We start from the raw sequence: 23,365 nt of genomic DNA on the forward strand, positions 1-23,365 counted from the left end.
GCATGTGTTGTTTTTATGGCTCCACTACCAGATTGAGCTTTCTGACAATAGTGGACGAAAGACTACTTTTGAAGCAAAACATTTTACCAACATTGGAACTTGAATTTTGGTAAAAAGGAAATTCAGCTTGAAAAAGGAATGCAGCTTGGATTTGTCACTGACTTGAAAGACTATGGTCAGGTAGATTGCCATGGGGACTTTTCATGGCTCCACTGCCCGATTCAGCTTTCCGATATCATTTGACAACAGGAAACATTTGATACAAAATGTTTTTTTACCAAAACACAGACTTGATTTTGTCAGTAAAAAGTGAAAGTAAAATCGGGGGAAGGGGGAATTTTCAAGCCCCACCTGCTCCATCACCCAACACAAAATGCTTCACCCTGTTTAGTTCTGACTCTGGGGACAGAAGGCAGACCTGTCCCAGATGACCTGAGAGGTCTGGGGGGGTCATAGTGTAGTAGCAGATCAGAAATGTATTTTGGACCTAAACCGTTAAGTGATTTATAAACTAGCAAAAGTACTTTGAAATCATTCTTTGAGACACAGGAAGCCAGTGTAAAGACTTCAGAACTGGAGTGATGTGATCCAGTCTCTTGGTCTTAGTGAGGACTCGAGCAGCAGCGTTCTGAATCAGCTGTAGCTGTCTGATTGATTTTTTAGGGAGACCTGTAAAGACCCCGTTACAGTAGTCAAGTCTACTGAATATGAAAGCATGGACAAGTTTTTCCAATCCTGTTGACACATAAGTGCTTTGACCCTGGATATATTCTTAAGGTGATAAAAGGCTGTCAGTTGTTGTATTGGACCATAGTCCCCTGGCGATAAGGTTATTTAAATTTGTGTGTCGTCACCTTTTTATGGTAACTTATTTTGCTGTTTTCCATAATCAGAGCCAGTGGGAGCATGTTAAGAACCAGTATTAATGCAAAGAAAGGACTGGAGCATTTATTGTAGAGAATAAGTAGGCTGACACTGAAGTATTGAGACAACAGTGACTGAAAATCTAATTCAATCTACATATCGGTCTTCTTAAAGATCTAAATAGATTTTCTTACCTCAGAGTCATCTGGAGCACGTAACGATTAGCTTCTGTCCCTCTGAACCCTGAGTGACAATCACTCTGCAGTGAATGAGATGCAGTTCCCCCCCCCCCCCCAGTCTAACCAAGACTATACTTTCAGGGATCATTACTAGAGTTTCTGACTTGAGGAATGCGTTTCTAAAGTGTTTGGACTCGCTGACCACGATGATGAGTCGTGATATTCCTTTCTGAGCGTGAAGCTGACAGAGAGTAATGATTCACTTCATATGCTCTTTGTCATTGATGATTGTTCTTTGCTTCTTTATGGAGCATTGAGGAAAGGAATGTGATCAGAGTGCTAGTAGCAGATATGTGGAAAACTAACATCAGTGAAGGTAATAAAACATGCTAAGCTTTCTATTTAACTGAAGTTATAATCAGTCTTGAAATATGTTTAGTCCACGGTGGACAAGGTTACTTTAACGGTTTAACACCTACTTTCTTGACTTTGTAATGCCTTATGTCCAGTGCAAAAATGTGACCTGAGTTAAGCCATAATTCAATTTTATTTCTACCTTTGCTTTTCCTACTTTAACATGTGAAAAGGTGCATTGTTTGAAAACCCATCTCTACAATCCATGTTCCACTCCCACAGGTGTTTCCACTTGACTAATCAGACTGTGTGGCCTTTACAGGCTCAGCTTGATTGACATGTATTAAAGGGGTGGAACGTACACTGAAGTCCCGGTGGACGGGATGGCATGTTGGAACGAGGTTTGAGTACATACAGCAAATACTTGAAACCAGGTTACTTCGAGTGGATACGGGGCTGAAGGTGATGTGGAAATTTGTGATTTTTTTTTTTTTTGGCCCTATTTGTATTTGGCTCTAAAGGCTGGTTAACCACTGTAGGGAGGAGACGTTGGACAGTTTTTTTTTTGTCTCGTTCCAGTGATTGGCATGTCTGGATGATGGCATTGGATATGCGTTAGCATGTTGGATGTATTTCCACTCACGTACCAACAACGCCGACCCACAGTCCTCGTTTATCCACCACTTTCTCACCTGTACTACTGGAACTGACTGGGAACCAAAGTTTCCCCGTGGGTCGCCACCACTCGCCGTAGGAGAGGCTGCTCTTCTTAGTGCTGCTGGCTCTGACTCATATGAAGGGAAATATGGGGCCAAAGGTGAGAGCTTGCAGAACAAAAAAATCTGAACTAAATGTTTAATTTGCACTTGTAAAAAAAGATTTTAATTTGATGTCACACAATGAAAAAACACACGAGCTTGGAAAAAAATCTGATTTTTTTTTTTTTAATTTGCACTAGTAGGAAATATTCACACACCGGTATTCTATGTGAAGTCACAGAAAAAATATTCACAAATGTGTAGATTGATATTCCATGAACAGAATGACAGCTGCAAGCGTGCAGTGCAACATTTACTTGTGTACTTTTTTTTTTACTCTGGTTCATTTTCCATCACAACCACAACTCAGTGATGACATGATATCATAAGCTAAAGCCTTTCCCAAGCTAAAAGAAAACAAGGCGCTCTTCTGCAAAAGCACAGCTGGGAGTGCTTGAGAGTCCTTTGAGGTGCAGCGTGATTTTAGGCTGAGATGCTTCGGGTGTGTTAAGGTGTGAGCCCAAATAGTCGTCGAACGACAAAGACAAGACAGCGACCAGGTGATAGAACTGGGGTATTGATGTCCCATCCATGCAACCCATGGATATGATCAAACCTGTAAACACATCACTGGGAAGTCAGCATTACTATAGGATCCTGACAGGGTAGTGGATGTCAATTTTTTAATCTGCCAGAACATGACTTGCCACTTTTCATGGGCTGTCAAGAGCTTTTCCAGCAGTTATATCATGATTCATCTCACCATTGAAATTAGAGTTAGCATACTCCAGCATAGGACACTTCCATTGTGCCAATCTGCTGAAATTCACCCAAGTTGGGACTTGAACCCACAATCCCTGGCTTAGGAGGCCAGTGCCTTATCCATTAGGCCACTGGTGCTTTACATCTCCAAAACTCACCAGTTCAGGAGAAATACATATACAGTTCTGGAGACGTAATGAAACAGTAACCTTGACCTTTGACCTCCAAAATCGAAATCAGTTCATCCTAGACTCCTAGTGGTTATGTATGCCAAATTTAAAGTGCTTCCCTCTAGGCGTTCAGAGATATTGCATTCACAAGAATTGGATGGACAGACATGAGGACACAGTCACCTTGACATTGAACCTTTGACCTCCAAAATCTCATCAATTGATTTGCGAGTTCATGTGAATGTTTTTGCAAACTTTGAAGGAACACAAACATGGGCGTTGTGATAAGATGGTGCTGTCTATCGTTGTTTCTGAGATCAACAATACCTTCTAAAGTTGAATAGCTATTGCGTACCCGGTAATATTAGAGAAGAGCTCTCGTTGGCACTGTAGGCGGACAATTTAGAAAATTAAGTTACTTTACACTTTAAACTGTTACATCTCCTCTGAATCACCATCTGCAAATTTCCAAGCCTCGTTGGCATGCCGACCACCATCTACAGGAGGTAAATCACTGGCTAGCTATGCAGGAGTACCTCATACCTTTTACCAGGTTCAGGTGGTTAATAGTTATGGTCAAATGAAGCTTCATTAAGCTTTCTGAACAATGTTCTTCATTTTCTGAACACATTCACTCAGTAGTGTTTTATTATTGGTTGTGCATCTGTGATTGCCCTAGAGGTGCTCTCAGTCCAGCACCTCTCCCGCTCATCTTTGTTAGTTTTACTCTGTCCAGCATAAATCACTGACACCATACCTCACACTCATCCATGCATACACCTTGCATACATGTATACAACCTTTGCACACAGTCTTTTGTCTCCCCTTTTCATGGGGTCATGACAAAGCATATAGGGTCAATTTTAGCCTTTGTGTGAGTACATAGGTTTCCACATACATTGTTTTTATTAAGATTGACGACCAAATTGTTAGTTTTTCTGAGATTTTCCCAACCATTGCAATGCCTTTTGTTGCCTCGTTGGCGCAGTAGGCAGCGCGTCAGTCTCATAATCTGAAGGTTGTGAGATCAACCCTCCCACGGGGCAGGTGTTTTAAAAAAAAAAAAAAAAAACACTACTGCTGCTAAAAATACAGTGACAGGTGGTTGAACACAAGCACATGAATGAAATTTGTCATTCTTTGGTTATTTCTGAGAGGGATACAATGAAAGGAATTATTTAAGAGTGGTAGCAAACCAATGAAAAGGGTTATAGACCATAAATGGTATGTCCTTGGGCATACTATCCAAGCAGGGAGACGAGTACAGAGATTTGGGTGCTAGCAAGATGGATGTAGGTTGCCCATGGTTCATTTAGACTTACCAGCAACATTGTTATGATACAAACGTGCTTTAAAAACAGTCACAATTCTTTTTAAAGACTTGCGCATGGAACACACATGATATGATAGTGTCTGAATTTGTCCATGTCCATACAAGCATGTCAAATGCACAACTCATCTAGCAGAATGTACAACTCTACGCCTGAACAGGGACTTGAACCCTGGACCCTCAGATTAAAAGTCTGATGGTCTACCGACTGAGCTAATCAGGCTTCAAAAGCAACTGACTGTGGAAAAAAACATCTGCTGAACTACAGATTAAAGTGCAAGTAAATGAAGACCATTGAGCTGTTGCCATGATCACAGTCTTCTGGACAGCAGGAAGGTAGACCATAATTTGCACAATGCAACACCAAATGTTATTGCACAAACTGGTTGAAAATTGGCCAAAAAGGTTAATTAAAAAGCTCAAAGTCACAACTCATCATGGCGACTAGCAGACTGTGAACATCCAGCAAACCTGCATGACAGATGACAATAGCGAGCACTTCATACATATCACACAATCAAGCTGTTGCCTTACCAGGGACTTGAGCTGTGGTTTTCTTTTTCGCTGAAAACGTTGATAACCTAATGCAATTTTATGGCTCCAGACAAATAAACTTTACTGCTAGTTGGTACAATAAAACAACTCTCCCTCTTGATCAGCTTCCTCTTGACGGAAAAAATCCACCAGATGACTTGCCATCCAAGCAGGGAGATCAGCACAGAGATTTGGGTGCTATCAAGATGGATGTAGGTTGCCCATTGTTCATTTAGAGATAGCACCCGCATTGTTATGATGCAAACCTGCATAAAAAACAGTAACATTTCTTTTTAAAGACTTGTGCATGTTACTTAAATGATACAGTGTCTGAAAGTGTTAAGGATTGCCAAAGTGTACAATTTATCACGGCAGCAAGCAAAATGTGCAATTGTACACCTGAACAGGGACTTGAACCCTGGACCCTCAGAATAAAAGTCTGATGCTCTACCGATTGAGCTACCCACACCGCTAAAAAATTAGGGCTGTGGGAAAAAGAAGTGCCGTTATTGCTTCCTAAACCCAACCGTCCCATTGTTGTCCCGCATGTCATGGTTAACACAAATATGCCCGTTTCGTTATTTCGTTAATTATTCGGCTGCTGGCTTTTCCTCCTCTTCCTCATCCCAGTCAGTCGCCGTAGTTCTAGTGCCAGGCTGAGACTTCGCTCCCCAGTGTGACGTCATCGCCGAATTGACTTAATAAACCAGCGAATACTAAAAATTACCAAAAACTAACTTTTAACATTATTTGGAGACATTTAAAAAAAATGATATATATACATATCTTGAGTGCTTTTTGTACCCAATAATCAACAGTGGTGGTTAACCCGCAACATTCTGAGACCAATTAATGCAAAGAAAGGACTGGAGCATTTATTGGAGAGAATAAGTAGGCTGACACTGAAGTATTGAGACAACAGTGACTGAAAATCTAATTCAATCTACATATCGGTCTTCTTAAAGATCTAAATAGATTTTCTCACCTCAGAGTCATCTGGAGCACGTAACGATTAGCTTCTGTCCCTCTGAACCCTGAGTGACAATCACTCTGCAGTGAATGAGATGCAGTACCGCCCTCAGTCTAAACAAGACTATACTTTCAGGGAGTATTTCTAAAGTTTCTGACTTGAGGAATGTGTTTTGAAAGTGTTTGGTCTCGTTGACCAAGATGATGAGTTGTGATATTTCTTTCTGAACGTGAAGTTGACAGAGAGTAATGATTCACCTCATATGCTCTCTGTCATTGATGATTGTTCTTTGCTTCTTTATGGAGCATTGAGGAAGGGAATGTGATCAGAGTGGTAGGAGCAGATATATAGAAATTAAATGTGTGAAGGTAACCAAATATGCTAAGTTATAGTCAGTCTTGAAGTATGTTTAGTCCATGGTGGACAAGGTTCCTTGAAAGGGTTAACACCTACCTTCTTGACTTTAATGTCTTATGTCCAGTGTAAAAATGTAAACTGAGTTAAACTATGATTCAATTTTATTTCTCAACCACAACTCAGTGATGACAACCTCTCAGATTAATTTGTACCTGTGGACTGAGTCCGTGGAGCTCTGAGCCAACAGGACGGGGGGGGAATCAGGGTTCTATCACCAGATGAGGGACATCTCTGTCTGTCTTATTTATGTAGCATGGAAGCTACCGTTAGCTAACTAGCCAACGGCCGGGCCAACTCACAATCAGACTGAAAATTGTTCTTGAAAAAATGCTATTAAACAGTAAAAAAAACTAAAAATAACACTGTAATATATTTCTTGTTCTGCCAATGCACCACCTGTCTGTACTTTGTATATCACATTGCACTTTTCTGGTTAGACACAAACTGCATTTCCTTGTCTTTGTACTTGTACTCTGCGCAATGACAATAAAGTTTAATCTAATCTAATCAACAACAAAAAAAGATGGATGTCTTTGCACAAGAGCAGTACACACAAGTATGCGCCGTTTGGGACGTCATTTTCTCTAACTCCAGTAACTGTGCTCAGCAACTTCCTATAATTTAACCCTCTGAGACCTAAGGTCATTTTCATAGCTCATTGTCCGTCTGCTTCTATTTTCTATAAAAGCTTGTAAAACATCAACCCGGGTGTCTACAGTCAAGATATCAACACCATTTCTTTCAGAACAAACTGGGTTATTAGAATATTTGTGCTGCACTGAGGTCATTTGAATGTTAAAAATGGTTGTAGGACCTTAAAGGGAACATGAATCTTCCAGATATGTATTGATATCACACACAGAGCAGTACGAGCTGAGCCAGTCTCCTCTAAAACACTTCTCATATGTCCTGGGAGTCAAGAAAGAAACATTAGAACTTCTACAACTATGCATTTATTTTTAGCTTAATTTACCCAACAGAACAGCTTCGGAGTCACTGGAATGAGTTGAATGATGGTCGTCTCGCTCCCCCCTAGCACCTGTGAGCTGGACCCCCCCCTTGCAACTTTCAGTCAGCGAGTCGCCGTCTCAGCGGAAGTGTAGCGTGATATCAGGTCTTGCTAACAAGGTAGCGATGGATTTCTTTTGGTGTTTTTCACAGCATTGCCATGACTGAGCCGGTAAAAGGGAAACAGAAACTTAAGAAAGTGTGGGAAATTATATTCAGATATAGGGGATCTGTGGGAAGCTATACTCAGGTATTGTTAATTATTGTGAGAAATTGTACTCAGGTATTGTTATCATATTTAGACACTGTGAATGAACTTATGCATAAGTTAATGAAACAAAACTCATATCAGATGTTGAATGAAGGAGAAAATGTACTGTTGCTTGGCATCCAGGTGGGGGCGATACCCTGTTGGCAAGACATTACATTTACAAGAGAACCGGATGCAGGAAGGCCAGAAAGCCACGTGCTCACTCAAAATGGAGGGGAACAAGGAATTCCCACAGGAAAACAAACCCCAAACACACGCACACACCCACACAGTAATGTAAACAGGAAGTCGCGCCCACCCAGCCAATAGAAATACAGTTGCTATGGCGATATGACCCGCCTTGTGACGCTTTTAACCAATAGGACTCCCTTAAAGGCGGCTTTATAAACCGTTGCAGGCCACTGTTACGGAGCCTTTGTTGTGAACCTCTGAGCTAGTCATGTTCCATAGAGACCCGTGCACGTAATTATTGTCCGGAATGCATTGCTCTGTTTTTATTAATAAATCGTTTTGGTATACTTAATCAAAGCTAGAGTGATTCCTTAGCTACTTGAGTCCCGACGTTTGGACCCTCCAAGTGGAATTCGCAACAAATTTGGTAGCAGAGGATGGTTTTCGAGCAGTGGTTAAACTTAGGAATTCCACGGAATCAGGATTAGAAGTTGTTTAACTCCGGGTCCAGATTCCACGGACAGTCCACGTCTGCCGGAACGAGACAGAGGAGGCATTTTGTGCAAACCGCGGAGGAATGGTCACAGGGAGCTCTCTAAAAAAGGGTAAGCTGAAACCTGTTTCATCAAATTCAGCATATTGTATAATAGTATAAACCAAATTAAAGTGATCAGACCTCCGGGTGAGTACATTATGTAAAAAAAAAAAATATAGACTAAAAATTATAAGTGTTTTTGTGGACATAGAGCAATGCATTCCATTTTCTCTGATGAATGAATGAAAGTGTGAGAGTAAGCATCTGGGATGCGTAGACGATTTAGAAGGATGCATGAGTTGATAAAATATGATTCCATAATTGTATGGAGCCACGCTGTGTGTTGAGGTTCGATAAACCTGTTAGTAGACTTGCTTAACCCTCATGTTGTCCTCGGGTCAAATTTGACCCATTTTAAGTTTTTAACTTAGGAAAAACATTTAAAAATAAAGCGCCCAAACATTGAAAAGTGAAAAGAAATTCATGGTTGACGGGAAGACAACACAAGGGTTAATAGAATTACTAATTGGAGAAGGCCTGAAACGCGATAGCGGGCCAGTGTTCATAAGGTGATTCCATTAGAGTTACTATACGCGAGGGATTCAAAACTTGCCGGTAGGAGTGATTGACCTACATGCCGAGGGAGGTCTCGGCGCGTACAGAGCCAGCGTTCACCATTTTGGAGTCTCGGTCCATAAGACTGAGTTCAGCGAATGAGATAATGACGATTCCATAAAATTCTTTGGAGCACGTGGTGTGAGTAATACGATAAACCCGCAGTGTTACTGTGAGGGGAAGTTTGCAGCGCCCACGTGTCAGTGTTTGTCTTAGAGGAGAACCGGCCCATAAGGCAGTTCCAGAGGTGGGTAGAGTAGCCAAAAATTGTAAAGGTACTGTTACTTCAGAGTAATATGACTCAAGTAAAAGTAAAAGTAGTCATCCAAATAATTACTTGAGTGAAAGTAAAAAAGTACTTGACGAAAAACTACTCAAGTAGTGAGTAACTGTTGAGTAACGTCTGATTTATTTCTTAACACAAGCATCAATCAGACCGCCAAAGATAAAAATAATTATCTTTAGGCAAATTATAGTTCATCCAATCAATAAAATAAATTATTAATTACAAAATAGCTTACTTGAGAGACTTGTCACACCAAATTTGGATGGATACTGCATGTGTAAAACATACTGTATGTAACCTAAAAAGAGTACAGTTTATTTTTCACTAATCTACTCAAGTAAAAGTAAAAGTATAGTGATTTAAAACTACTCCTAGAAGTACAATTTTTTACTCGTTACTACCCACCTCTGGGCAGTTCTCAGCGGATGTAGAGATAAGAGATTTGAAGCATCTGGGATGCGTAGACGATTCCAATTATTGGAGCTTTCTGTGGGTGTTTCGATAAACTTGTCGGTAGATTGATTCGCAGCAAGTCCTATACTGATGAGGGAAGACCGCGGCACAGCGAGCCAGTGTTCGTTGTGGTGGCTTCATCCTTAAGGTGAGTCACCACGTGTTGAAAAAGTAATGTATTTGTATGTATTTGTCAGAGATAAAAAATTGTAAAAGTTTGGAAAAGAGTTGTTGTGACCCTGAGTGAAGCGTTGATAATTGACCAAGCCTCTGGTCCGTCTGTGGTGCTGCTGTTGAAGACGTAGGTTAAAATTACACGTAAAAATACTGTTGAATCTTTGTGGGTTATTGAAAAGTAGAGAAAATAAAGAGAGGGAAAAGAGAAAAAAGGGGGGAGGGGTGCAGAGGAATTTGGCAGTGAGAAGTGAAAAGGGAGAGACAGCCTACAAGAGCGGGTGATAAGGGAGGGGCTGTTTGATTAGAGGCAGTGAGGAGTGAAAAGGGAGAGACAATGGCAACATTTTATGGAGAAAAGCTGGTACAGGCATTAGGTAAGGGTGATAGAAAAAGGGGGAAAAGATTAGTAACAGCCTGTTTCCAAGACATCAGTATAGATTATACAGATAACTGATACCACGGTACGGCATTCCAAGACGAATCAGGTCAGATAATGGCACCCATTTTAACAACCAGTTGTTGAGAGAAGTTGAGGCTGCTCTGGGGATCACACACTCATTCGGGTCGGTATACATCCACAGTCCGAGGGACTGGTGGGGAGGGCTAACCAAACATTGAAGGCTCCACCCAATAATGGAGGTCATATGCCTTTATTGGATGTAAAACAGGTAGAAATGTCTGCCTACATGAATGAACTAACCTCTTTGGTCTCAGCCCTCTCTACCCAGTGGAGAAAGAAGCCAGCACCCACTCAGAACGAGAGGCAGACCATTAAGGTAGGAGACTGGGTCAGGGTTAAGGTCCACAAGAGGAAGTGGGCCAACCCCAGGTGGACTGGTCCAAAGTGAAGGAGTTACTTCACACTCGGTCCAGGTCAAAGGTAAATCAGGCGCACCTTGGCACCACCTGACACATTGTGCCCCAGCAGACCCTCCAACCCGCACTTTAGCGGACACACAATTTGATTCAAAAAAAAAAATGCAGAATTAAGCGCTGCTTAGGAGGTCCAGACAGTCCTCAGTCTGGACAGAGGGCACCAAGCCTAAAAGAAATAGGGTCAGGAGAAGAATAGTAGTGATAAATTTTGTCATGCTGGGAATAGGGGCGGGACTGATAATGCGGGGAATAGAATCAAATTACAGGATGATATAACTGAATTAGAGGACAATGCCAAAACTGAAATCTCATATACGTGCCAAATTGAGAAATAAAATAATGAAATGTAGTAGATAAACATGCTGTTCTCCACTGTCTTTTAATGCTCATACAGGGAGCAGCACACCCCATAAGGGACACTAGGACACAAGGTAAGGAAGACAGGGTTGATAAAACACAGGGACAGAAAGTGATCAGTCACTTCCAGTAAATCTACACATAAGACTGCCATAATAATCTCCGGTTGGCACACATGGAATTTAACCAGCAGTAAAACATACATATGGGCGGTGTGGCTCAGTGGTAGAGCGGTTGCCTGCCAATCGGAAGGTTGGTGGTTCGATCCCCACCCCTGCAGTCATTGTCGAAGTGTCCTGGGCAAGACACTGAACCCCGAGTTGCCCCGGTGCTGCGCATTGGAGTGCGAATGTGTATGAATGTTTATCTGATGAGCAGGTGGAACCTTGTACGGCAGCCCCGGCCACTGTGTATGAAGGTGTGTGACTGGTGAATGTTTCCTGTAGATGAAAAGCGCTTTGAGCAGTCGTTAAGACTGGAAAAGCGCTATATAATACAGCACATTTACATTAAAAAAAACATACAGAAAAGAGACAAAGAGAGAGGGTGTTGTAAGAATGAGGGAAGAGGGAAAAAGTGGGTTATATAGAAGCAAGGGTATAGCTACAGAGAGAGAGAAAGCAGAAGAGAAGTGTTGACTCATGTAGTAATTAAACTATTGTTGCAATATAAGTATTTGAGTAAGCGGAAAGAGGTGTTCAAAGGTAGTAGATGAGATATGTCTGAGATCTGGTAGATTGAAGGAAAAGAAATGTGAAATTTATGATATCACAAGGAAGAAATAAGAATAGAAAGTTTAGTGCATTTTATGGAGGGACATAGCTGGTGAGAATTCAACACTATTATGACTCACTTTTCAGATTGGGTATAGTTGGTATATGTTTAAATGTATGTCTGTATGTCTTGTCTTGCTTTATTGTGTATGTCTGCAATTAGGAGATGGATCAAAATTATATTAATATGTCCTGTCAGATCTCAGTGGTACTTGGGGAGGCTGAGAAAACTCCAACTAGGAAAAAGAGGGAAATAGTGTAACGTTTTAAGAAAAATAATTGAGATTTAAATGAGGGAACATTCGGTTTAAAAAAAAAAAAAAAAAAAACAAAGAGATAAAAGTAGTCAATCCAATGTGGGATCCATGCATTGATCTAAAAATATTCACATGAAAGTGGTAATTGATTCAATTACTTAGTTGATTAATAGAAAATGGCTTTGATCATTTCCAGTTTAAGAAAGAAAAATATGAGGCTTCTTATATTGTTACCTTTACAGTACTTTGTGATACTTATCATGCTTGGGAATATTGTAGGGGATTGTGTGGTAATATAAATACAAAGATTTACAGTTTGGAATTGGGACTTTTAAACTTGGAACAGTGAAATTATGAAATTTCTTACTATTAATATGACTGACCCTATTGCAGTAACGTTTTTGAAATTAAAGTCATAGATTAAAGACTTCTTTAAAGTAAAGTGAAAAGTAAAGAAGGAGAGAAATCTTTTTTTTGCTTTACAGAGGTCTAGAGGACAGCTGAAGTGTGGGTCTTTCAAGAAAACGCACAAGTATAGAGGAGGTTAAGATAAAAAAGAGGTATGCACAAAGTAAAGAGGGTTCCAGTAGACTTGCAGCTAAGTGAAGATTTTGATCATAAATTACACAGTATAATGAGATATGTTCTCATATCAGGTAACAAATTGGATAGATTGAACCACTAGGTGATAAAGTTGGTTCTACTGTTACTAGGACAACAGGTCATAAAGAACACATTACACATTGATTAGTTCAAATTTTTGTTGCAACTTAAAAATAGAAAATTGGGGAAACATTCTTTTTGTTATAAGTCATCAAGTTTATTGGTTGAGATAAGATTGAAACCAGTCTAGGCTGATATAGGATTCCATTCTATGTGTATTTGATGTGGTGTAAAATGAGCTTTTAGTGAAGCTTAATTTTGTTTGTGGATTTTGTTTGTATTTGAGTTTTTACATGACAAACTGTTTAAACTATTGAGTTGATGTGAAATATTTTAGTTGGGTGATTCTTTTCTTTTTGAACTTTTGTTTGTTGCTTTTAAGATCAAGACGCAAGACAGTGTCTTAATGGCTAAAACTATTACATAATTAGGAATAGGAATTCTGTAGGAGATATGACTAAAAAAGGGATAGTAACAAATACAAAGTGTCCATAGCATTAAGGATATCAAAACGACTCTACGATTTTGTTTAAATATTTGTGCAGAAAACATAACCCATAATGTAAACTGAAGCTTGGAGGAGATAAGTGCCAAAACTAGTTTCTCTTTAGAATGTTTGGGGATTTTATAGAGTTAAACCAGCAAGAGGGAAAGAAATGTTATTTGAGTGACATGAGTGACATACACTAAATGAGTATTGATAAAAGAAAAGATAATGCTTTTTGGAGTTCTGTTTTGTGCACACAGTGCCTCGTGTGTCAGAACCAGGTCCATCTCGCTCCTCCAGCTGCAGGATCAGAGACAAACTGGACCAGAAGACCAACAACAACCATCACAGCACCTCAGACACCGCACAGCTAGAGACCACAATGGGTCAGGGTCTGGTTGCGATTATTGGCCAAAGTGACTTGAAAGTGGACCAGGGCTAAATGTTTGATAATAATTGCAAACATCTGTAAGTGTGCTGTGCTGGACCGCAGAGCAAGGAGTGGTCCACATGCTCTGGTGGGGGCTTTGCTGACGCCGAGGTGAGAGGGCTCTGGAGGGGTCAACCATGTGACCCGGAGATCTGCTACATCATAAGACAAAGATACTTGATCTTATCTGGAGATACAGACCAACGAGCAGCAGATGGATTAAGAAGGAGAGGGGGGAGCAAGAGACCGTCTGGTTCTGGTACTTCGGATGCACAAGTGAAGGGCAGGTTGTCACTTACAGACTCGCAATCTAAAAACAAACACACATAAAATACTGGGAACAACAACTTATACTCTACAATTAGGTAAAGTTCATGTAAACAGACATGTTAAAGGGTTAAGACATGTCTCATGTCTGGTAGGGAAAATTACATTTTGTAGGGCCTTATAAATTTTGTAACATTTTCATTAAATTTCCTGTTATAGTTTCAAGCAAGATCGGTTAATAATAGGTTATACAGATGGATTAAACATAATCCTCACATTTTCAATGAAGTGTTAAAAGATGATTTGGTAGGAAATAGATCCGGTATTGCAAAGTACTGTGATTTAATGTAGACATTGATCTATTCACAGGATGAGTAAACATTAGGTGGTAATCTCACAGAGTGAGATAAAAAGGGGGAGTGTAAACTCCATGCTTGTCATTCATTGTGCTTACTGAATAGGATTTCCATAAAGGTGGTGTTGCGAAAGCTTAGACCAGCCTCAGAAAATGCATAATGAGCAGTTAGAACTGTATACAAATTTGTCAAACATTTCACATTTGAAAATAATTAGTTTCAGTCGATTACATCTATTCATGTTTGGTGTTTTCCTAAATTAGTCTGGTTTAACTTAAACATCCTTTTTTCCTGTTCCCTGTTTAAGTGTTAATTTGCTCTTTCAAAACCTCACTCATTGTCTCCTGTGTTAAAGAAGGACTGAAAAGGAGAGACTGGGGGTTTCACACCTTGATGCAGACAGATTAAATCAATGCAGATCCATCAGTCTTAAGAGTGAATGTTCAGGCGGTCATCAAAGAATCATGATTTAAGCATTGTGTGATGTTCTCAATGTTTTAAATTGATAAGTGCATTTTTATTTAGGATTCATCTGTTTCTTTTATTCTTTTGGTTTTGGGTTGAGTAATGTTGTGTCTGAATGAATTGATGAAAGCTCATTTCAAGTCAAATTAAGCCTTCAAATAAAGTCAACTGAAAAGTGGTGGGAAAATTAAATTGAGCTGCCTTAAAGCAATTTGACATTACAAGATAATGTACCAGAGGTACCAGATTAAAGCTTATGGGGTTTTAAATGGATACATTAGAAGATGCATAGCCTATTGGGAATTTTGACTCAATTGGATTGTTTTTTGACTTGAAATGATAAATAAGAGGGTTTCCCATTTTTTAGTTCATTGCATTTATATTCATTCTGAATTTTGTTTTTCATGATTTTGTATTGGGTTTATTTCTTTTCTTCACTCAAACTTTTGTTTCCCTTAGGGGTGGGGATGCACGTTTTAGTCAAGACAGTAGCTTTTCTGTTGTTGTTCTTGTGTTTGCTGGCAATTAACATATGGAAAGGAGCTTCCTGGTACGTCACAAAAGGTGGTCCCCTGTCTCTTGTCCCCTGGGGTTTAGTCTAGGCTAAAACAATACAATGTTGATTGGACTATGTTGATAGAGTTTCACCCCCACTGATCTTTCCTGAAATGAGAGTCATAAACCCTCAGCCACATTCCAATTGAGAGACTGCAACCTGGTTGATTTTGTATCAGTTCATATGTGTGTGCGTGTGTGTTTGTATGTTTACAGTAGGGAGAGTAAGATGATACCAGAAGGTGAAGAGATGGAGGATTATTATCTTGTATATTGTAGACGAATAGGCACACACACACACCACTGTGACCAAGAGACCCCCACCCTTTGTGAATAAGACAGGGGGGACCAGGTGTCCAATAGGGCAACATTGAGAGTTAGGATTCACACCTTTGCAGGTGTGAAAAGGGGGATATACGTTTTTTACCATATTAAACTTTTGCTGCACGTTTTTATACTAAAATGAATTCTAAAAGGTTTTCCACACAGTTCCTTGTTTACAGTAGGATTTACACCTAGTAGGTGTAAAAGGGGGATTTGTGGGAAATTATATTCAGATATAGGGGATCTGTGGGAAGCTATACTCAGGTATTGTAATTATTGTGAGAAATTGTACTCAGGTATTGTTATCATATTTAGACACTGTGAATGAACTTATGCATAAGTTAATGAAACAAAACTCATATCAGATGTTGAATGAAGGAGAAAATGTACTGTTGCTTGGCATCCAGGTGGGGGCGATACCCTGTTGGCAAGACATTACATTTACAAGAGAACCGGATGCAGGAAGGCCAGAAAGCCACGTGCTCACTCAAAATGGAGGGAACAAGGAATTCCCACAGGAAAACAAACCCCAAACACACGCACACACCCACACAGTAATGTAAACAGGAAGTCGCGCCCACCCAGCCAATAGAAATACAGTTGCTATGGCGATATGACCCGCCTTGTGACGCTTTTAACCAATAGGACTCCCTTAAAGGCGGCTTTATAAACCGTTGCAGGCCACTGTTACGGAGCCTTTGTTGTGAACCTCTGAGCTAGTCATGTTCCATAGAGACCCGTGCACGTAATTATTGTCCGGAATGCATTGCTCTGTTTTTATTAATAAATCGTTTTGGTATACTTAATCAAAGCTAGAGTGATTCCTTAGCTACTTGAGTCCCGACGTTTGGACCCTCCAAGTGGAATTCGCAACAAAAGCATTGTTGGAGGAACAGAGAAAGAGGAAACTGCAGACTGACCGAGGGAGGAGTCAGACACAAGGAAACAGAGGAGCTGCCAAAGATCTATTCAGAAGCTGGAGGTTGAGCTCGATAGACAAAACCTGCGAGCAAAAAACGAGAAAACAGCCAAGAAATTGCCAGAACTGCATTGCTCCCCTTTAATTGAAGTGTTTTCCTCTTCACTGAGGTGTGTAGGTTGGAACAGAAGCTGAAGTCTAAATGGAGCAGGTTCAACCATCCTTTGGTCTTGGAATAAAGAGCTTGGTCGTTGTTAAGAACCAGTATTAATGCAAAGAAATGAGTGGAGCATTTATTGTAGAGAATAAGTAGGCTGACACTGAAGTATTGAGACAACAGTGACTGAAAATCTAATTCAATCTACATATCGGTCTTCTTATCGGTCTTCATATCTGGCCCACGTAACGATTAGCTTCTGTCCCTCTGAACCCTGAGTGACAATCACTCTGCAGTGAATGAGATGCAGCTTCCCCCCCTCAGTCTAAACAAGACTATACTTTCAGGGATCATTTCTAGAGTTTCTGACTTGAGGAATGTGGTTCTAAAGTGTTTGGTCTTGTTGACCACGATGATGAGTCGTGATATTCCTTTCTGAACGTAAAGCTGACAGAGAGTAATGATTCCCTTCATATGCTCTCTGTCATTGATGATCGTTCTTTGATTCTTTATGGAGCATTGAGGAAGGAAATATGATCAGAGTGGTATTAGAAGATGTGTGGAGAACTAATGTGAATAACCATATAAAATGTGCTAGGCTATTTAAATTAACTACGTCCATCCATCCATCTTCGACAGCTTATCCGGTGTCGGTTCGCGGGGCAGCAGCTCCAGTAGGGGGCCCCAAACTTCCCTTTCCGAGCCACATCAACCAGCTCCGACTGGGGGATCCCGAGGCGTTCCCAGGCCAGGTTGGGAGTATAATCTCTCCACCTAGTCCTAGGTCTTCCCGGGGGCCTCCTCCCAGCTGGACGTGCCTGGAACACCTCCTAGGGAGGCGCCCAGGAGGCATCCTTACCAGATGCCCGAACCACCTCAACTGGATCTTTCGACGCGAAGGAGCAGCGGCTCTACTCCGAGCTCCTCTCGGATGACTGTGCTTCTCACCTATCTCTAAGGGAGACGCCAGCCACCCTCCTGAGGAAACCCATTTCGGCCGCTTGTACCCTGGATCTCGTTCTTTCGGTCATGACCCAGCCTTCATGACCAAGGTGAGGGTAGGAACGAAAATTGCCGGTAGATCGAGAGCTTTGCCTTCTGGCTCAGCTCTCTTTCGTCACAACGGTGCGATAAACAGAATGTAATACCGCACCAGCTGCTCCGTTCTCCGACCAATCTCACGCTCCATAGTCCCCTCACTCGCGAACAAGACCCCAAGGTACTTAAACTCCTTCACTTGGGTAAGGACTCACTCCCTACCCGAAGAAAGCACTCCATCGGTTCCTGGAGAACCATGGCCTCAGATTTAGAGGTGCTGATCCTCATCCCAGCCGCTTCACACTCGGCTGCGAACCGATCCAGTGAGTGCTGAAGGTCACAGACCGATGACGCCTCAGGACCACATCATCTGCAAAAAGCAGCGATGAGATCCTAAGCCCACCGAACTGCAACCCCTCCCCGCCCCGACTACGCCCCGATATCCTGTCCATAAATTTAGAAACAGGATGGTGACAAAGCGCAGCCCTGGCGGAGGCCAACCCTCACCTGGAACGCGTCCGACTTACTGCCGAGAACCCGGACACAGCTCTCGCTTTGGTCATACAGAGATTGGATGGCCCTAAGAAGGGACCCCCTCACTCCATACTCCCGCAGCACCTCCCACAGTTTCTCCCGGGGACCCGGTCATACGCCTTCTCCAGATCCACAAAACACATGTAGACTGGTTGGGCATACTCCCAGGCTCCCTGCAGGATCCTTGCGAGAGTAAAGATCTGGTCCGTTGTTCCACGACCAGGACGGAATCCGCATTGTTCCTCTCAATCAGAGGTTTGACTATCGGCCGAACCTCCTTTCCAACACCTTGGATTAGACTTTACCAGGGAGGCTGAGAAGTGTGATACCCTGTAATTGGCACACACCTCTGGTCCCCCTTTTGAAGAGGGGAACCACACCCCAGTCTGCCACTCCTTCGGCACTGTCCCAGACTTCCACGCAATGTTTAAGAGGCGTGTCAACCAAGACAGCCCCTCCACACCCAGAGCCTTCAGCATTTCTGGACGGATCTCATCAATCCCTTGGGCTTTGCCGCTGTGGAGTTGTTTGACTACCTCAGCGACCTCCACCAGGGAAATGACGATAATCCCCCATCATCCCCAGCTCTGCCTCCACCACAGAGGATGTGTTAGCTGGATTTAGGAGTTCCTCAAAGTGCTCATTCCATCGCTCTATTACCTCCCCGTTGAGGTCAACAACGTCCCATCCTTACTGTATACAGCTTGGATGAGTCCCGCTTCCCCCTCCTGAGGTGGCGAACGGTTTTCCAGAAGCACCTTGGTGCCGACCGAAAGTCCTTCTCCATGTCTTCTCCGAACTTCTCCACACCCGCTGCTTTGCCTCTGCCACGGCAGAGGCTGCAGCCCTTCGGGCCGTCGGTACCTTGCAAACTGCGTCCGGAGTCCTCTGGGATAACATATCCCGGAAGGACTCCTTCTTCAGTCGGACGGCTTCCCTGACCACCGGTGTCCACCAGGGTGTTCGTGGGTTCCGCCCTTGAAGCACCTAAGACCCTAAGACCACAGCTCCCCGCCGCAGCTTCAGCAATGGAAATTTGAACATTGTCCACTCAGGTTCAATGCCCCCAGCCTCCACAGGGATGCACGAAAAGCTCCGCCGAGACGTGAGTTGAAAGTCCGTCGGACAGGGGCCTCCTCCAGACGTTCCCAATTTACCCGCACTACGCGTTTGGGCTTACCAGGTCTGTCCAGAGTCCTCCCCCACCCCTGACCCAACTCACCAACAGATGTGATCAGTTGACAGCTCTGCCCCTCTCTTCACCCGAGTGTCCAAAACATACGGCCTCAGATCAAATGAAACGATTATAAAATCGATCATTGACCTTTGGCCTAGGGTGCTCTGGTACCACGTACACTTATGAGCATCTATTTCGAACATGGTGTTTGTTATGGACAATCATGACTAGCACAGAAGTCCAACAACAAACAACCACTCTGATTCAGATCAGGGAGGCGTTCCTCCCAATCACGCCTCTCCAAGTATCTCCATCATTGCCCACGTGTGCGTTGAAGTCCCCCAGCAGAACTATGGAGTCCCCTACTGGAGCCCCATACAGGACTCCATTCAGGGTCTCCAAGAAGGCCGAATACTCTGAACTCCTGTTTGGTGCATATGCACAAACAACAGTCAGAGTTTTCCCCCCCATCACCCGCAGGCGTAGGGAGGCGACCCTCTCGTCCACCGGGGTAAACTCCAACGCAGCGGCGCTCAGCCGGGGGCTTGTGAGTATCCCCACACCCGCCCGGCGCCTCACACTCTGGGCAACTCCGGAGTAGGACAGTTTAATTAACTACAGTTATTGCCAATCTTGAAGTATTTGTCTTGCCCATGGTGGACAATGTTACTTGAAAAAGGTTAGGCTTACCTCATTAACCTCCACCAGGGAAATTGACAACAATCCCCCATCATCCTCTGCCTCTACCACAGAGGATGTGTCAGCTGGATTTAGGAGTTCCTCAAAGTGCTGTTAACCAAAAGGATGGTGGTTCAAATCCACACAGGGACGGTTGTTGCTTAACTTCTTCAGATACACTTGAAAATATATGCTTTTCTCGCCTAAATTTTTACCCCCTAAAAAGTGATGCAGTTCCCCCATCCTTTGGCCCTCTGGGAGGACCCTGAGTTCATTGGGAAGCTAACACTCTCAATTTGTTGTTTCTAGTGGCACTGTGACACTAGGCCTTACTGACACAGAGCTACAGAGGTTAGAACACAGAATTTCTATTTCCGTCCAAGTAAATCATCTGAAAAATTAATAAAAAGCACTACTGTAAGCATATTACATGGGCTATATACTAAAATAGTACCCTAGCCACATGTCGCAACTTAGAACAGAAAAAATCCAGAAAAAAATGACATAAAATGGATTTTAATGAATGTATTTCTACAGATATGTCTGTGCGTTTGTCTTATTTCTTATTTCTAAAAAAGCCAAAAAAGTGCTAAATACAAAACTTCTGAAATACAAAAACACATCACTCACACATATACCTAAAAGAAGTACATACATAGATTTATAGGAATAAGTAATCATAATTTGATGAAATGGTGAAATGACATAAGACAGCCTTATTTTTGCTTTGACAGAGCTGGAGCCATCACAGGGATAGTGTTTTCTGGCCATGTTTGATATCAATCAACTTGTCTTCTTATTGGCTACACAGGGATGCCAGGTTTATGACCTCTTTCTCTAACTGGTGGGATATGCTGTCAGTTTTTCCCATGTGGGCCCAATGGGGACTGTGAGATTCCATTGGCTTAGCTTGGGAGTATCTTGAGAAATACTGAAGCTATTGGCTGGGAACAAAGTTCAGTGGAATCTGCAGAAGCCACAGAGTCTGGCGGTGTGCGGAGTGAGATTGTAGCGTGCAGAGGGAACACACGATCAAAACCGAGAAATGATGCACTATCTAGATTTCTCTACGTCGAAACTTGGCCAGAAACTACAAGATTGTGAGGGGACCAGATAATTATGGATTACAAGGCTTGGATATTCTAATAGCTTGGCGTGTTGGCCATGTAGGAAAACAAAGTCTTTGGCGATCTTTCACCGCTGTGATTAAAGACACGAGGAGACAGGTAGGAAAACACACTCGATTTAGACTTGAATCTTTCTGTCTTTCTTTACTTCAGAACATGCTTATAACCGTTGTGAGTCACCTTATTGCTTGTGTGTGGGCTTGATGGAATCATGAGACTTTAAGCTTTTAAATGGTGTATGGCTTGAGCGTGTTTATGACGGTTTAGTGCTTTCAATTTATGACTGAAGTCAGCACTTCCGAAAAAACGGCGAGGATACGTCCGGGGCGGGAGCTATACGCCCAACATGGTAATAGATTTAAATTCCCTGAAAGACAGGTGAAATAATGAGAGAGTTTGACACAGCAGCTTTCTTGTCTTTTCCCAATGCATCTGAGAGCGAGCGGAGGTCCGTCCCATAGCTACCGGAACGCACTGCTTGTGCTGTGTCACTCCTTAAAGTGACAGTAAATATATATAAAATGTTTTGTGGACACCTACTTGGATGTGCCACACATATAACACATACACTTTCTTTTCATATATCATCACCATTCATTATGATTCATTCACTATCATTATGTCATCATCACAATTAATTATGACATCAACTTTCTTTTTCATTAAGGTATACCCCATCAACTTTTGTGTAGATTAATGCATATACACATCAACTGTCTTTTTGATTTATGCGTATACACAACAACTTGTTTTTTATTAATGCATATACATCAAATTTCTTTTTGATTATGTCTACACACATCAACTTAATTTCTGTTTCATGCATATACACATCAACTTCCTTTTAGATTAATGCACATACACATCAACTTTCTTTTGATTAATGCATATACACATCAACTTTCTTTCAGTTTATCAACACCATTCATTATGTCATCATCAATATTCATCTGACATCAACTTTCTTTAAATTAATTCATTACACATCAACTTTTTGTTGTATATTAATGCATATACACATCAAACGTTTTTATATTATTGCACTACACATCAACTTTCTTTCTGATTAATGCATATACACATCACTTTCTTTTATATTATGCATATACATATCCACTCTTTTAAATTAATGCATATACACCATCAACATTCTTTAAATCAATGCATATGCAAATCACTTTCTTTTATATTAATGTATATACATATCAACTTTTCTTTTATTAAGCCATACACATCAACTTTTTTTATATTAATGCATATACATATCAACTTTCTTTTTAATTAATGCATATACACATCAACTTTCTTTTATAACAATGCATTTACATATCAACTTTCTTTTATATTAATGCATATACACATCAACTTCTTTCTGATTAATGCACATACACATCAACTTTCTTTTGAATCAATGCATATACATATCAACTTTATTTTCATTTTATCAACACCATTCATTATGACATCAACTTTCTTTTAAATTAATGCATATACACATCAATTTTGTTTGATATTAATGCAGATGCATAATAACTTTCTTTTTGATTAATGCATATACACATCAACTTTCTTTTATATCAATGCATATACACATCAACTTTCTTTTTATTATATCATCACCATTCATTATGTCATCATCACTATTCATTATGTCATCATCACAATTTATTATGACATCAACTTTCTTTTATATTAATGCATATACACATCAACTTTCGTTTTGATAAATGCATATACAGATCAAATTTCTTTTTGATTAATGATATACACATCAACTTCTTTTTAATACAGTGGTGAAAAAGTGTTTGCCCCATTCCTCATTTCCTGTTCCTTTGCATGTTGTCACACTAAGTGTTTCGGAAATTCAAACCAATTTAAACAATAGTCAAGGACAACACAAGTAAACACAAAATGCAATTGTAAATGAAGGTTGTTTATTATTAAAGTGAAAAAAAAATCAAACCATCATGGCCTGTGTGAAAAAGTGATTGCCCCCCTTGTTAAAACATACTATAACTGTGGTTTGTCCACACCTGAGTTCAATTTCTCTAGCCCACCCAGCCCTGATTAT

At 41.2% G+C, this 23,365-nt stretch overlaps 1 long non-coding RNA gene and 3 other non-coding genes across 4 annotated transcripts; all 4 read left to right on the plus strand.

The window, feature by feature from the left end:
- Positions 1-790: 790 nt before the first annotated feature.
- Positions 791-19,845, plus strand: LOC116680108 (uncharacterized). Its single transcript, XR_004329632.1, has 3 exons — positions 791-849; positions 14,282-14,286; positions 19,835-19,845. It is a non-coding gene; the product is annotated as an uncharacterized LOC116680108 (long non-coding RNA).
- On the plus strand, positions 1,169-1,384 carry LOC116680110 (small nucleolar RNA U3). The gene has a single exon (XR_004329634.1). It is a non-coding gene; the product is annotated as a small nucleolar RNA U3 (small nucleolar RNA).
- LOC116680111 (small nucleolar RNA U3) lies at positions 6,041-6,256 on the plus strand. Its single transcript, XR_004329635.1, has one exon. It is a non-coding gene; the product is annotated as a small nucleolar RNA U3 (small nucleolar RNA).
- On the plus strand, positions 17,072-17,287 carry LOC116680109 (small nucleolar RNA U3). The gene has a single exon (XR_004329633.1). It is a non-coding gene; the product is annotated as a small nucleolar RNA U3 (small nucleolar RNA).
- Positions 19,846-23,365: the final 3,520 nt, after the last annotated feature.

This window comes from Etheostoma spectabile, unplaced genomic scaffold, assembly GCF_008692095.1.
Source record: "Etheostoma spectabile isolate EspeVRDwgs_2016 unplaced genomic scaffold, UIUC_Espe_1.0 scaffold00018317, whole genome shotgun sequence".
Taxonomy (NCBI): Eukaryota; Metazoa; Chordata; class Actinopteri; order Perciformes; family Percidae; genus Etheostoma; species Etheostoma spectabile.